At 40.3% G+C, this 16,245-nt stretch overlaps 1 protein-coding gene across 2 annotated transcripts in view; it reads right to left on the bottom strand.

Annotated features, from left to right (window-relative positions):
- Positions 1 to 16,245, bottom strand: part of mgat4a (alpha-1,3-mannosyl-glycoprotein 4-beta-N-acetylglucosaminyltransferase A) — a 261,656-nt gene that overhangs the window by 237,811 nt on the left and 7,600 nt on the right. The gene's annotated exons all lie outside the window — the stretch shown is intronic.

Below are 16,245 nucleotides of genomic sequence, written 5' to 3'. Positions count from 1 at the left end.
GTTGAGGAATAACATGCATGGATAAGCATATGGATAATGATGGGATAGTGTAGGGGGAGGGGCTCAGATTAGTTCACAGGTCAGTGCAACATCGAGGGCTGAAGGGCCTGTTCTGAGCTGTATTGTTCTATGTTCTATGTTCTAAGTGTTGGAAGGGTTAGCAGGCTGATTATTAACTGATGAACTGAGTCATTGATATTCCTTCCAGAGTCAACAAATCCCAGAGAGGGACTTGAACTCAGATCTTCGGGTTCGGAGGCAGAGATGCAACTCACTTGGCCACAAGACTTCCTACAGCAACTACTCTCCATTCACTTATAATTCTCTTTGTTTTTTCTGCATCCATGTCCCTCAGCGCTCCATTTATTTAAAATCTGTTTCATTTGTAGCATCTTCCAGTTCTAAAAAAAGATGTAACCTGATATTGTAAACTCTACAGGTTTCGCTCTGCTGATGCTACTGACTTACTGAGACTTTTCAGCATTTTCTGGTTTTATCCCAAAATGCGGTATGTCACCTTAAGTCTTTAAGGGATGTGTGTGCACAAGTATGAGAAATAGAGGAATAAAAATCCCAAAATACAAAAACAACTGAGAAAACATTAATCAGTGGCGTGGTGGTTGTACTTTGAAGAGCTCTGTTGAATATCAAGGCTCAGCAGCTGGACGTTGCATGTTTTTAAGCCAAATTTATTAACTCTAATCTCCAGATAATCAATTGATTTAAAATAAATGGAAGAGATTTACTTCTTACAACCTACACACTGCTTAAATTGAAATCAAATGCATTGCTGCCAAAGACGCAGCAGTGATCAGAATCTAAAAGAAAGTCCACTTCACAAGGAATAAATTCGGAAAAAAAGAGGAGTTTTACATTTCAAAAAGTGCAGATTGTCACCATTGAGATCACTCAAAACACCATTTGTTCTAGCGCACATCAGCAGTCAATCGTGTAGTCAATTCAAAGTGCAGCTTTTTGGTCATTCATTCATAGGATGAGGGGTGTTGCTAGCTAGGTGGCATGTATTGCCCATCCCTAATTACGCGGAGGGCAGTTAACAGTCAGTTGTGGGTCTGGAGTCACAGGTAGACCAGACCAGGTTAGGATGGCAGTTTCCTTCCCTGAACGACATTAGTGAGCGAGATGGGTTTTTCCGACAATCAACAATGTACTCATGGTCATTGTTAGATGCTTAATTACAGATATTTATTGAATTCAAATTCCACCATCTGCCCTGGCAGGATGAGAACCCAGATTCCCAGGATATTACCTAGGTCTCTAGATTAACAGTCCTCTTGGCCATTGCCCTCCCAAATGATTAATATATCATTTGAACAAGCTTGTATTTGTGTTGCGCCTTATCAAAATGTTCTTAAAACTAATGAGTGATTTAGTTACACTGTTACATAAAGAGACACTGCAATCAATTTGCAGACTGGAAGAAAGCACAAACATTATGTGTTTGAGTTCTGAAGAGGAGTCATAGAAGCATAGATTTCCAACAGTATGGAAGCAGGCCAGTCAGCCCAACCAGTCCACACAAGCTCACCCAGACTCATCTCCCTATCCTATCCCTGTAACCCTGCATTTCCCATGTCTAACCCACCTAGCCTGCACATCCCTGTACACCATGGGCAATTTAGCATGGCCAATCCATTGGTCAGTTTAAACTACAGAAGAGCTGCATACATATGGTGAATGGCCTCCATTCATAAATACTTGCAGTTCCATGTATCAAAGATTCTAACTTTCTATCAACTAATTTACTCCTGAGCAACAGAAAACTTCTGAGGTAATGGATAAATCTTCCATGCAGTTAATTAACAGTGGCTCAGTGATTAGCACTGTTGCCTCATAGCATCGCGACCAGGGCTCAATTCCACCCTTGGGCAACTGTCCATGTGAAGTTTGCACATCCTCCCCGTGTCTGTGTGGGTTTCCTCATGGTGCTCCGGTTTCTTCCCACAGTACAAAGATGCGCAGGGGAGGTGGATTGGCCATGCTAAATTGCCCATAGTGTTCAGGGATGTGTAGATTAGGTGGTTTAGCCATGGGAAATGCAGTGCTACAGGGGAAATTGGGTCTGGACAGGATGCTCTTCGGAGGGTCAGTGTGGACTCAAATGGGCCAAATGGCCTACCTCCACACTGTAGGGAAACTACAAAATTCGAAGAAATTGACTCCAAGGTTCAATCTTGCTAAAATATGTAGGCTCAGCAAAAGAATCATTAGATTGAATGAATGGCAAAGCACCAACTCTAGAAGGAAATAAGTGGAAACAATGTTAAGTGCAGAAATGCAGTTTTGTTCAAAACAATATTTAAGTAGAACTAACTGATTAATAGTAAGTGAAGTACCCATCTAGAAATTCAGACGACAGGTTGTTCAAATGGAGTCACCTTTCTAACATTTGGTTAAGTCTGCCAAGTATTAAATAATGAATTCAATGTCAATCCTTAATTAAATCATTTGTAAATAAGTCATGATAATGAATAGCACATCACAGGAGGTACAGAAAACTCTTACCAACAACTAGAAAAAAATGAATAGAATTCAATACCATTATACTTTGCAGTCAAAACTTTATATGAATCCAGAAGTCTATTGTGGCATTTTTCTAGTTTGCGGTATTCACTTGCTGACCCACATAAACAGCAGCTCTGCATGTTGCAGGAGTAGTTCTGGCAGTGGTAAGACTCCCCTTTCATCACTATATATTCTGTGGTAAAATCTGTGCCTAATTTATGCTCAGAGCAAAATAAAAGTTCAACCACCAAAGTTTGGCTTTGGAAGTTATGGGTTTTGAAGGTGACAGTGGCCTTCTCTGCCAAAATGTTGTGAATGATCCTGTTTCCTGGTTGACAGAAACAGAATTTGAGCTGGCTCATCATAGAGTTCTTTTTCAAGTTGCTGGACTCCATTCCTGATGAATACATCCAATGTAAAATTTCCAGCAAAGTCAGGATTAGTAAGTGCTTGTTTTTGACAGAGCCAAGAGCTAATTAACCGATTCCAACTTGAAACCTCTAAACGGGCCATGGAATCAATTCCCCCACAGTCTGGGGCCTAACTTCCTGCCCCTGTACTGCTTTGCCTTTCTGGCCTGACTGCCCAATTAATTTGCAACTGTTTTGCCATTTTTCAGTCCCAGGAAACAATAGCACTATTTGCAGCCACACTTTTTGTTATATTTGCGTTACCAACTATAGCTCCATGAACATGCAGTGCAGAATAAATTTGTATTCACTAGCACAAATCAAAATAATTTCATGGGTGAAGTAGAAAACAAAATTAGCACATATTTTTCTGTCCAAAGACTCAGCTACCTCAACACAAAACATTTCCTTTTTCCAGAATGCAATTACGCAGCTAGTCCCAATTGAACCATAAGAAGGGCCACGGAGCAAATTACGTGCTCAGATCAATACATTGAAGCTGGTGCTGGAGGCTCAGAACAACACCAATAACAACTCGCATTCACAGTCCAAGTGCACAAATTCTTGGCACATCTGCGAGAGGAAGAAATCACAGACAACTTCATTACATCTTACGAAGCTCCCCAAATAGTTTCAAATTCCCTAGTTTATAGAACAAAGAACAGAGAACAATACAGCGCAGAACAGGCCCTTCGGCCCTCGATGTTGCGCCAACCTGGGAACTAATCTAAGCCCCTCCCCCCACATTATCCCATCATCATCCATGTGCTTATCCAAGGACTGTTTAAATGCTCCTAATGTGGCTGAGTTAACTACATTGGCAGGCAGGGCATTCCACGCCTTACCGCTCTCTGAGTAAAGAACCTGCCTCTGACATCTGTCTTAAGTCTATCACCCCTCAATTTGTAGCTATGCCCCCTCGTTCAAGCTGACATCATCATCCTCGGAAAAAGACTCTCACTGTTCACCCTATCTAATCCTCTGATCATCTTGTATGTCTCTATTAAATCCCCTCTTAGCCTTCTTCTCTCCAATGAGAACAGACCGTAGTCCCTCAGCCTTTCCTCATAAGACCTTCGCTCCAGACCAGGCAACATCTTGGTAAATCTCCTCTGCACCTTTTCCAATGCTTCCATATCCATCCTGTAATGGGATGACCAGAACTGCACACAATATTCCAAGTGAGGCTGCATTAGCGTTTTGTACAGTTGCAGCATGACATCACGGCTCCGGAACTCAATCCCTCTCCCAATAAAACCTAACACACCGTAAGCCTTCTTAACAGCACTATCAACCTGGGTGGCAACTTTCAGGGATCTATGCACATGGACACCAAGATTCCTCTGCACATCCACACTACCAAGAATCTTTCCATTGACCCAGTATTCTGCCTTCCTATTATTCTTCCCAAAGTGAATCACTTCACATTTATCTGCATTGAACTCCATTTGCCACCTTTCAGCCCAATTCTGCAGTTTATCCAAGTCTCCCTGCAACCTGCAACATTCTTTCACACTGTCCACCACTCCACCAACTTTAGTGTCATCTGCAAACTTACTAACCCATCCACCTATGCCTGTGTCCAAATCATTTATAAAAATGACAAACAGCAGTGGTCCCAAAACAGATCCTTGAGGCACACCACTAGTAACCAGACTCCAGGCTGAATATTTTCCATCAACCACCACTTGTTGCCTTCTTACAGAAAGCCAGTTTCTAACCCAAACTGCTAAATCTCCCTCAATCCCATGCCTCTGCATTTTCTCCAATAGCCTACCATGTGGAACCTTATCAAAGGCTTTACTGAAGTCCATGTACACCATGTCAACTGCCCTACCCTCATCCACATGCTTGGTCACCTTCTCAAAAAACTCACTGAGGTTTGTGAGACACGACCTGCCCTTGATGAATCCATGCTGACTATCTCCAATCAAGTTGTTGCTTGCTAGATGATTATAAATCCTATCTCTTATAATCCTTTTCAAAACTTTTCCTACGACAGACATAAGGTTCACAGGTCTATAATTACCTGGGTCATCCCTACTGCCCTTCTTGAACAAGGGCACAACATTTGCAATCCTCCAGTCCTCTGGTACTAAACCTATAGACAATGATGACTCAAAGATCAAGGCCAACGGCTCCACCATCTCCTCCCTAGCTTCCCAGAGAATCCTCGGAAAAATCCCATCAGGCCCAGGGGATTTATCTACCTTCACTCCTTCTAGAATTGATAACACCTCCTCCTTACTAACCTCAATACTTTCAATTCTAATAGCCCTAATAGCCCGTAACTCAGTCTTCTCCTCTACAATATTCTCCTTTTCCTGAGTGGAAAAAAGTCTGCAGCAAGACAATTCCCTCCCTTTCCAACTGTTTGATTTGATTTATTGTTTCCACGTGTACTGAGATACAGTGAAAAGTATTGTTTTGCATGCTATCAGGCAAATCATACCTTACATATGTACATCAGGGTAATAGGACAGAATGCAGAACACCGTTTTACAGCTACAGAGAAGGTTCTAAGAAAGATCAACTTTAATATACAAGAGGTCTGTTCAAAAATCTGATAACAGCAGGGAAGAAGCTGTTCTTGAATCTGTCGGCATGTGTTTTGGAAAGTTACCAATGAACTTGCTTATATACTACCCTGGATCATCACTGTCCCACCCATCACACAAGTATCATCAAGTAGCAATGAGGGAGGGAGCTTCATAAGGCAGAAAGTGACAAAAATCAATGAGGTCATAGGTGGAGGTGGAGTCTCTAGTCAGATATCTAGGTTATAAGGCAGTCTTAAAAGAATAATAAAAACCAAAAGCACTGCAGATGCTGTAAATCAGGAACAAAACAAAGTTGCTGGAAAAGCCCAGCAGGTCTGGCAGTATCTGTGAACAGTTCTGAGGAATGGTCGCTGGACCTGAAATGTTAACTCTATTTTTTCCTTCACAGATGCTGCCAGACCTGTTGGGCTTTACCAGCAACTTTGTTTTTGATCCTTAAAAGAACAATGATGTGGAGAGAGAACTCCAGGCCATAAGGCCTAAGATTATGAGCAAGACACTAGAGGTGGAGGAATGCAGGTTACAAGCTAGAATAATTTAACAATTAATCACTTTACAAGTTTTTTATTCTTTCGTCCCTTCTGGAATGCTTTTAGATTGTGTCATAGTAAAAAGCCATCAGCCCATTAGATCAAAGAATCATAGAATTATTATGCAGCGGAAGGAGACCATTTGGCCCACCATGCCTGCACAGGCTGTTCCATTAAGCCACACTGCCCCAGCAAATCCGCTCATTCAGCAAACTGTTGCACTCAACTTCTAGGCAAATTGTCATCCAGTGCCCTCTTAAATGCTTCAATTGGGCCTATCTCTCTTACATTTCCAAACAGTGCATTCTATACCCAAACTATTCACTAAGTCAAAAAAGTCTTGCAACACCCTTGCTACTTTTGCACGTCACTTTAAATCCTTTAAGGAAGCATGAATTATTATGCAACCACTTTTGCATGACTTCTAGGCAGAATACTGTTTAAGCTTGAAATATTTTCCACAATCAAGGACAAGAATGCCAAGTTGATTTTGCCCTTTGCATGCACAAACACACTGAGGTTGATCATTGTTATTCTGATTGTCTGGGAGATCAGTAAACTCCACACAGATTGGAAAACAATCTCAGACTCTCTGCTCTTTATATGTGTCCTCACTGAGAGGGATGCATTTGACAAATGGGTAATCTCTGTACAGTATATAACAAGGGACTATTCAGCATCTCAGTTGTAGCTCATATTGGAGAAATGTTAGGAGTAGCTCCGCAGTTGGAAAGATAGAATGAAGCAACTTATTACCCTATTTAAACACAAAGGAATGTTTTCATGGTTGACATTTTAAATACATTGCTTTTAAAGAGAGTACAGCTTACTGCAATTGAGAAACTCAAGTCTATAGTTCCTGTTAGAAAGAGAAATTGAAAAAGCAAAATACTGCAGTTGCTGAGAAGCTGAAATAACCGTTCTTGTCAATTTAATGCTTCAGTCTCCCCGGGCTGTTAGAGTTTATTCCAATCTTTCCTTCTTTATCCAGTCCTTACCTACCTTTTTTTCCATTTGTTCATGGGATGAAAACCTCACTGGCTGAGCCAGTGTTTATTACCCATCCCTAGTTTTCCTGAGGGTAATTAAGAATCAACCACATTGCTGTGGATCAGATAACCCCATGATGGACATTAGTGGACCAGATGGCTTTTTCTGTCATAACAATCAACAGTGGTTAAACAATTACTTTTAAGCCAACTTCTCATTGCAAATTTCTATTGAATTCACATTTCACAGTATGTCGTGGTGAGATTCAAACCAATGTCACCAGAACATTAGCCTGGGGTTCTGGATTATTAGTCCGGAGACGCTATCATTACACTGTCACAATTTGCAGACATCCTTAACCTCTCCTGACAATAAGGTGAGGTTCCCACCTGTTTCGAGAACATGATCATCCTGGTGCTAAAGAAAATCAGGCAACGTGCTTTAGTGAGTACTGTCCAGTGGCTCTGACATTCATCATTCTGAAGTGCTTTGAGAGGTTAGTAATGGCACACAGCAACTCGCCATCTCCCTGGCCCTACACTCATCCCTGAAATATTTGGATAGCAAGGACACCCACATCAAACTCCTACTTATTGACTTTAGCTCCGTCTTCAACTCCATAATTCCAACCAAAGTCATCTGTAAACTCCGAGACCAAAATCCCCACTCTGTAACTCAATCCTTGACTTCCTGATCCGTAGATCAAAATTAGTAAGGATAGGTAACAACACCTTCATCACAATAATCCTCAACACCAGTGCCCCGTAAGACTACATATTCAGCCCCTTAATATATGCCTTACACGCACACACAGCTGAAGGGCCAAATTCTGCCTTAACTCCATTTACAAGTTTGTTGACGACACCACCATAATGAGTTGGATCTCAAACAATGAGGAGACAGAATGCAAGAAAGAGATAGGGAGCTTAGTGGCATGGTATAAAGGCAACAATCTCTACCTGAATGTCAGCAAAATGAAGGAGCTGGCCATCACTGTCAGGAAGTGGAGTGAAGGACATGCCCTTGTCTGCATCAATGGTCCCAAAGTGGAGATGGTTGAGAGCTTCATCAACAATGTATCCTGGTCCATCCATGTTGACACTACTGCCAAGAAAGCACACCAACACCTCTCCTTCCTCAGAAAGCTAAGGAAATTCAGCATGTCCGCAATGACTCTTACCAACTTTTATAGTTGCATCATAGAAAGCATCCTATCCAGATGCATCAAGGTTAGTACAGCAACTATTCTGTCCATGACTGCAAGAAATTGCAAAGAGTCATAAACAGAGCCCAGTCCATCATGCAGACCTGCCTTCCATCCATTGACTCCATCTATACTCCTGCGCCAGCAGGAAAACAGCCAATATAATCAAAGATTCTTCCAACCCTGGTTAAACTCTCTTCCACCTACTTCCATCAGACACAAGATATAAATGTTTGAAAACATGTACCAACAGATTCAAGAACAGCTTCTTCCCTGCTATTATCCAACTTATGAATAGACATCTCATATATTAGCGTTCATCTTTCTACGTACCTTCTCTGCAGCTGTAACACTGTATTCAGCCTTCTGTTCTATTACCCTGATGTACTTATGTAAGGTATGATTTATATGGTTAACACGCAAAACAATACATTTCACTGTATCTCAGTGCATGAGACAATAACAAAACAAACCAAAATCAACCATGACTCTTCTGATGTCCTTCGCCACTTTGACCAAGTCATGTTTCCATCTCTAACTGTTCTCAGTTCATTAGGGGCTTTCAGTCTTTGTACAAATCCATCCTTCCTCTTCTTGCTAAAACTGATGCCCAAACAATGTAAATTGACAACTCTCCTTTAATTCCACTTTCAACAAACAACATATGCTCTAAGCAAAGTGCAGTCCAAAGATATGCAGGTTAGGTGGACTGGCCATGCTAAATTATCCATAGTGTCCAGGGACATGTAGATTAAGTGGATTAGCCATTACATTAGGGTTACAGGGATAGGGCAGAGGGGAATCTGAGTGGAATGCTCTTCAGAGGGTCAGTGTGAATTTGTTGGGCTGAAGGGCCTGTTTTGACCCTGTAGGGATTCTATAAAAAAAATTTCCTTACCCTCCATAGGTAGTTAAAGGTCATGTCAAGCCCAAACATGAAATCCAATTACATTACTTTTCTGTCAAAACCTAGAAGAAAATACTATGAATGCTACAAAGTTGACAGCAGTAAAATGCTCAAAATACACAAGAATACCCATTGAAAAGGGAGTAGAATTATAGTTTCAGGGTGATGGCCTTTCAGCTCTAATGAAAGCAAGTTGCAGACCTGAAGTAATGGCTGGAATCTTTCATTTTCTTAGGGTATTTCGTTCAGTTATTTTCAGAAAAAGAAGATGAGTTACCCATGCTGACACATTAAGATGGAAAGATGGACCTTCCCACCTAGAATTAACGCCCACAATAGGGTTTTGGTATGCCACAGCCCCAGCTAATTAAATTAATCCACAGACTCAGGCAGTGTAAGATTCATAGAATGATAGAATCCTTATAGCATGGAAGCAGGCCACTCAGCCCATTGCGTCCACGCCAATACTCCAAACAGCACTGCACCCAGACCCAAACCCCTACCTCATCCCGGTAACGGTATGTTTCCAATGGCTAACTGACCTCACCTACACACCCCTGGACACTGTGGGCAATTGAGCACGGCCAACCCACCTAACCTACACATCTTTGGACTGTGGGAGGAAACCAGAGCACCCAGAGGAAACCCGTGCAAACACGGGGAGAATGTGCAAACTCCACACACATGGAATCAAAGATTCTGTCCACTAACTCTCCACCGGCACTGCTGGACCTGTTGAGTATTTTTAGCATTTTTCCATTTTCGTTAGAGGTAGACAATAACATGTAATGACAAGGGATTATGCCATTATTATAACTTTGAGTTCAAATTACCATTATAAAGAACTTCATTTCCATGGTTTGATGCCATCTAAGGTGAGCATTGAGTCATTTTCTAAAATACATGTAAATCAATGTTTCCACCGTTTATATCTTACTTCAAATGTTGTGATAAAGATTTCAGTCTACTCCTGATTTAAAATAAATTTTGCACAAAAAAAATCAAAGTTTGTGTAGAACAGCATAAATAACGTAGGAAATATGAGATATTGAATCGAGTTATCAAATAACTCTAACTTAAAGTCAGAGCCACGGAGTTGTACAGCACAGAAACAGACTCTTCAGTCCAACTCATTCATGCCGACCTGATAACCTAAATTAATCTAGTCCCATTTACAAACATTTGGCCCATAACCCTCTAAATCCTTCCTGTTCATACATCCATAGAACTTATGGACTTTGAATTAAGCAAGAGTATATTATGTACAGATACAAGAATTTCACCCAGCACATTTTATATATTAAAACTTGTTGAATAATTACTCCTTTTTTCAAAATGTTCATTGGCCACCATAATAGAATACTTATATATCAATATCTGCATAGTTGTGGTATCAATTAATTACAAATCACCCAAGTTAACAAAAAAATTCAAATTAAGCAGCTGAATGTTTCTGTTTCCTTAAGTACAATGATCAAAATTTTCATGTCTCATCTTTGTATGCACAAATGATGGGAAATCCCTTCCACAGAACAGAAGCTTACCACTGAAGTGGAACAATTGGATATACAGGTATAAAATGTACATTTGTGGAGTACTCTTCAAACAGCTATAAATATAGTTGTATGAATTAATTAACTTGCAGAGAAGGTGCTTAACGGGATAAGCATATTTGGAGACAAGCCAGCGTGTAAAGCTTCCCACAGTTGAGGAACTGATTATGTAATATGTGGTTGTAGGAGTGCCAGCTAGCCCCGCAAAAAAAAATTCACTGGTGTAAAACATTATATTTATAATTAACAGTCATACAGAAAGGAACAGGTAGAGCTGAGGGATGCAAAATTAAAAGCATTCATATTGTTGGATGGTAATTACATATATAAGGAACGAAATGAACAAAAAGATAACAAAGATAGGTGGTATATTGGTTTCATTGGTTCCATCCGGAAAGGAGCTCATTAGGTTAGAAATCCAGCTTGCTGGCTCAGCAATTCCTTGTTGGCTTCTCCTGATATGCAATTCTTTTTAAACTTTTGGTATAACCATGCTATCATGTGGCGAAAGGAAGATACAAAGAGTAGTGATTTAAACAAAGGTTTGGATTTAAAAGCTTGACTGGAGTTCAGGAGAAGAAAACCACAGTTGATGGGAACGATTGGCATGCAGTGGAACAATGTGTCAGAGTTGAAGCTTGGCAAATCAATGCTTGGGTTTTATTTTTCCAATTGATAGAACATTGCAGTGTAACAATTCATGCTGCGGTCATAAATATGGATGCCTGTCCAAAGCATAACAACTCTAGTTAGATTCTTCAGTCCTCCACAGTCCACCCATGCGGCTTAGATGCTTGACTGTGCTGCTAGTGGCCTATCGACACCCACTCGGTTGGTCAATGTGGCCTTTGAGTGTTTATAGGTCCTATGCAATTAATCAATTAAGGACGGCACTGTGGTTAGCACTGCTGCCTCACAGCGTCAGCCTCGGGTGACTGTCTGTGTGGAGTTTGTGCGTTCTCCCCAGATCTGAGTGGATTTCTTCAGGGTGCTCCGGGTTTCCTCCCACAGTCCAAAGATGTGCAGGTTAAGTGGATTGTCCATGCTAAATACAGGGTTACAGGGATAGGGTAGGAAGGTGGGCTGCTCTTCGGAGGGTTGGGGAGGACTCAATGGGCTAAATGACAGCAGGAATCCTGTGGACATTCCTTACAGCCTACAATACAAGGTAATATTATCCCATTATTGAGTGAACATAAGCTGATTACAATTTCACAAGAAGCTTTGCACCTTCTAGGATTTCTGCCAGCTTTTATATTTGTGTGCCCAAGTGCAAACTAGATGTGATTACCAAAATAAGGAGTTGAAGGCTAAAATTGAAGGGTTTTATTGCTTTTTTAAAAGTCAGGAATAGAAGACAATTTTAAGGGACTTTGCCACATCAAAAAACGCAAAACATTTAGTTTCCCATTGTACAATTCTCCCTGCATCATAACTTACAGCAAGTTCAACATAAGAAACAGAGTGGGCCATTCAGCACCTCAAGCCATTAGTGCCAGTGGTGGAGGGAGTGTATGTTGAAAACATTCAATAGGGTACCAATCAAGCAGACCACTTTGTCCTGAATCTTGTTGAATTTTGACATCATTATGGAGCTACACTCATCCAGGGAAGTGGAGACCATCCATCACACTACCAATTCATGACTTGTAAATGGTGGGCTACAATACACTAGGTCCCTTCATCTGAATCATTAATATCATCTGTAAATATTTGAAGCCCCACCATTGAACTCTGTGGCTCTTAACCAACCTGAAAATTAACCATTTAACTTGTGTTTTCTGTTTAATAGCCAATTCCGTAGCCGTGCTGTTATCTGAACAGCTTGAGCTCTTACCTTTGTGGTGTACTCTTTTATCTGGCACTTTATCAATTGATTTTTGGAAATCCAACACACAGCTACTGGTTCTCTTATATCCACCTTGGTGGTTCAATTGTCAAACATTTTCCCATTCATGAAACGTGTTAACTTTGCTTGATTATACAATGAATTTCTAAATATTCAATCACTACTCCCTTGTTGGTACACACCTGTCTTTTAAATGGGCAACAATTGTACAGGAGTTTGTTAAAGCAAAGAAATGCCACTTTGATAAGTCCTCCATACTAATGAAGAAATGAGAAAGAGGGTTGTCTAAGCTTTTTCTCCCATATGGGATGACATATAAATATCATAATAGTTGAGGCAAATGATGCAATTGCAATAGGGGACAGCTAGAAGAGCATAAAAAGGAATGGAATAGAGAGAAACAATGCTGATAAATTTGGATGGGGTAGTTTGAGAGGAGTTTAGTGGGGAGCAGTAACGCCCAGCAGGGACTTGCAGTGATAAATGGCTGGTTTCATTACTTTATGTTATGTAAGACAAAATGAAAGTCTGTGTATACTCATTGTAAGTATTTAGTGAGGAAGTTTCATTATTGTTTCCGTAAGTAGCACACAATGGGTGCCACAGCTCTTCAACAAACCCAAGATGCTACATATTGTCAAGAGCTTCTGCTTGTTCTGTACAGCAGATAGAGGACATGACTCAGCTGTGTAAACAGATCACCAAATTTATGTGTTGTGATAAATCCAATTGGCAAAGATAGAGAAAGTGACTTTCCTGTGATTTCAGAACACTCTGATTGAAGCGCATGAATTAAAGAACCAGAGCTAAGTTTTGGATGAGGTTACGTTTATACCATTTGAAGATGTGTGGCTGCCTATGAAAACATTGGAATATTCAAGTCGAGGATAGCATGAATACCTACAGGCTGTGACTGACTAACACACTGCATTCTTCATGAAGGCAGGGAGAGCACAGATTAGTCGGGAATATTAGGTCAATGGCAGAGTAGGAAGAGACATAATGAAACAAGAAAATTACAGTGCTTTAAAGAAAGCAGTTAGGAATGCAGTTGATGTAGATACATCTTTTACAGACAATAAATGTCTAGATTAACTACTAACTTCACTAGATGATCTCTGTGAAATAGCAATTTAAGAAAGCATGACGCTCATGCAAGTTGACAGGAATGCTTTTTCCATCTCAAGTCTGCAAGAAAGGAACTACAGAAGAATTATGATAGTCCAAAGACTGCAGTTCCCTCTGAGAGTAAATCGTCACAAAGCCAATGACTCTCACTGTTCTCTTACTCAGTAGCTAGACAAACGTTTGCTTGGTATTGGGGTTTAATTATGTGAGGAATTGTCATGCTGAAAAATGCAAAATAAGGAGGTAGTCACAGTGCGCAAGTTTGGACATGAAGTCTCTCAGAGTGGAGACTCAAGAAACATCATCCACTAACTACTGAGCATGCAGATGATGACCTGAGTGTTGCCACAAAACCACCTTCTCATTTTCAATTCTCAGAATTTCAGCTCAAGACAAACCACTTCCTATTCATGTTACTGTTTAGATAGCAGATTTCTCCTAGTTTCCAACAATGCCTGTTTATAAAAAAATTGTTCATTGAATATAAAACATCATCACCTAAACTAGAATTTCTTGTCTATTCCTAATTGCCCTTGAGAAGTTGTTGGTAAACTGCCTTTGTGAACCACTACAGCCCATCGGATGTAGCTACACACAGTATTGATTTATTCAGGAACTTAACCCAGCAGCAGAGAAGGAACAGTGATATATTTCCAAGTTAGGGTAACAAGTGACTTGGAGGGGAATTTGTAGGTGGTGATGTTCCCGTGCTGACTTAGCACTTCCAGATGACAGTGAGTTTGGGGAATGCTTTAAAGGTACCTTGGTGAGTTGCTGCAGTGCTTCTCATAGAAGGGATGAACAGCTGACAGTGTGCATTGGCAGTAGACGAAGAAAATGTTTAAGATGGTGGATAGAGTGCCAATAAAGTAGATTGCTTTGTTCCAATTCTTGTCAAGCTTATTCAGTGTTGCTAGAGCTGCATATATGTAGGTTAAGAAGTTTAAGGGTGAAGAAGCCCCTTTTCAAGATCAAAAATCAGATGGTCATGCACACTTTCCAAGTACAAGAATATTGATTAGTATTTCTGCCTCAATCAGACATTCACATCAAAGGCAGTCAGACCAAAACCTCACTGTTCCAAATACCAGACCAGCCAAAATGAGCCAACCTATGATAGACCAAACCTGTTTTGAAATGCAGCAAAATCATAACATTTGTAGGAGTTAAGTTTTGTAGATGAGCACCTGACAAAGGGGCTACGCTCCAAAAGGTCGTGATTTCAAATAAACCTGTTGGACTATAACCTGGTGTTGTCTGACTTCTGACCTTGTAACACAAGAACACAGAGCAGGAATAGACAATTCAGCCCCAAGTCTGCTTCGCTATTTAATATAATCATGGTTAACCTCATCTTGGCCTCAACTCCACTTACCTGCCTGCTCTCTTGAACCCATTACTAATTAAAAATCTGTCTATCTCCTCCTCAAATTTATTCAGTTTCTAGTATCCACCACACTTTGGGCTAGTGAGCTCTACACATTCAGAACTCTTTAAGAGAACTAATTCCTCCTCATCGGTTTTAAATTTGCTATCCCTTGGCCTAAAATTATGACTTCTCATTCTAGCTTGCCCCACAAGGGGAAACATCCTCTCTATGTCTACTTTGTCAATCCCTTTTAGCATTTCATATACCTCTTAGATTCGATCCACCCGTATCTTTTTAAACTTTAGCGAGTATGGGCCTAAACTGCTCAATTTCTCTTCATAAGACGAGACTTTTACTTCTGAAATTAATCTCGTGAGCCTTCTCTGAACTGTACACCTTCCAATGCAATTACAGCTTTTTCCAAGAAAGGGGGCCAAAACTATACAGAGTATTCCAGATGCAGTCTCATCAATGCCTTGTACACTTGCAACAATATTTCCTGCTTTTATGCTCCATTCCTTTAGCAAAAAATGCCAAAATTCCATTTGCCCTCCTGATTACCTGCCGTACCTACAAATCAGCTAAATGCAACTCATGCACAAAGACAACCAGATCCCTCTACTCAAAGTCATTTTGAAATTTCTCAATATTCAGATAATAAGTTGCCTTTATTATTTTTCTGACCAAATGGATAACCTCACATTTAAGCGTATTAAACTTCATCTGCCAAATTTTGGCCTTTTCACCTAATCTATTCATATTCATTGGTAAATTTCTTATTTCTTCATTGCATCTTACTTATCCACCTATTTTAGCGTTATCTGCAAATTTTGTTAGAGTACCTACTATCCCCGTATCCAAACCATAATGCAGATTGTAAGTAGATAGGTTCAAGAACCAAACCCTGTGGAATCCTACAAGTTACAATTTACCAGCCATAAAAATACCAATTTAACCTGACTCTCTGCTTTTTGTCAGTTAGCTAATTCTCTATCCAAGCTAAAATGTTATCCCAACTCCACGTGATCATATCTTGTGCATCAATCTTTTGTGCAGCACTGTATCAAATGCCTTCTGGAAGTCTGGATAAACTACATCAACAGGATTTCCATTATCCACTTCACTTGTTACATCGTCAAAGAACTCCAACAAATAAGACAACCACAAATTACCATTTATAATACCATGCCGGATCTCTGATGAATTTTGTTTCGACTT

Source organism: Stegostoma tigrinum, chromosome 6, assembly GCF_030684315.1.
Source record: "Stegostoma tigrinum isolate sSteTig4 chromosome 6, sSteTig4.hap1, whole genome shotgun sequence".
Classification (NCBI taxonomy): domain Eukaryota; kingdom Metazoa; phylum Chordata; class Chondrichthyes; order Orectolobiformes; family Stegostomatidae; genus Stegostoma; species Stegostoma tigrinum.
The sequence above is the reverse complement of the archived record's forward strand: the minus strand, read 5'-3'. Positions and strand labels throughout refer to the sequence as shown.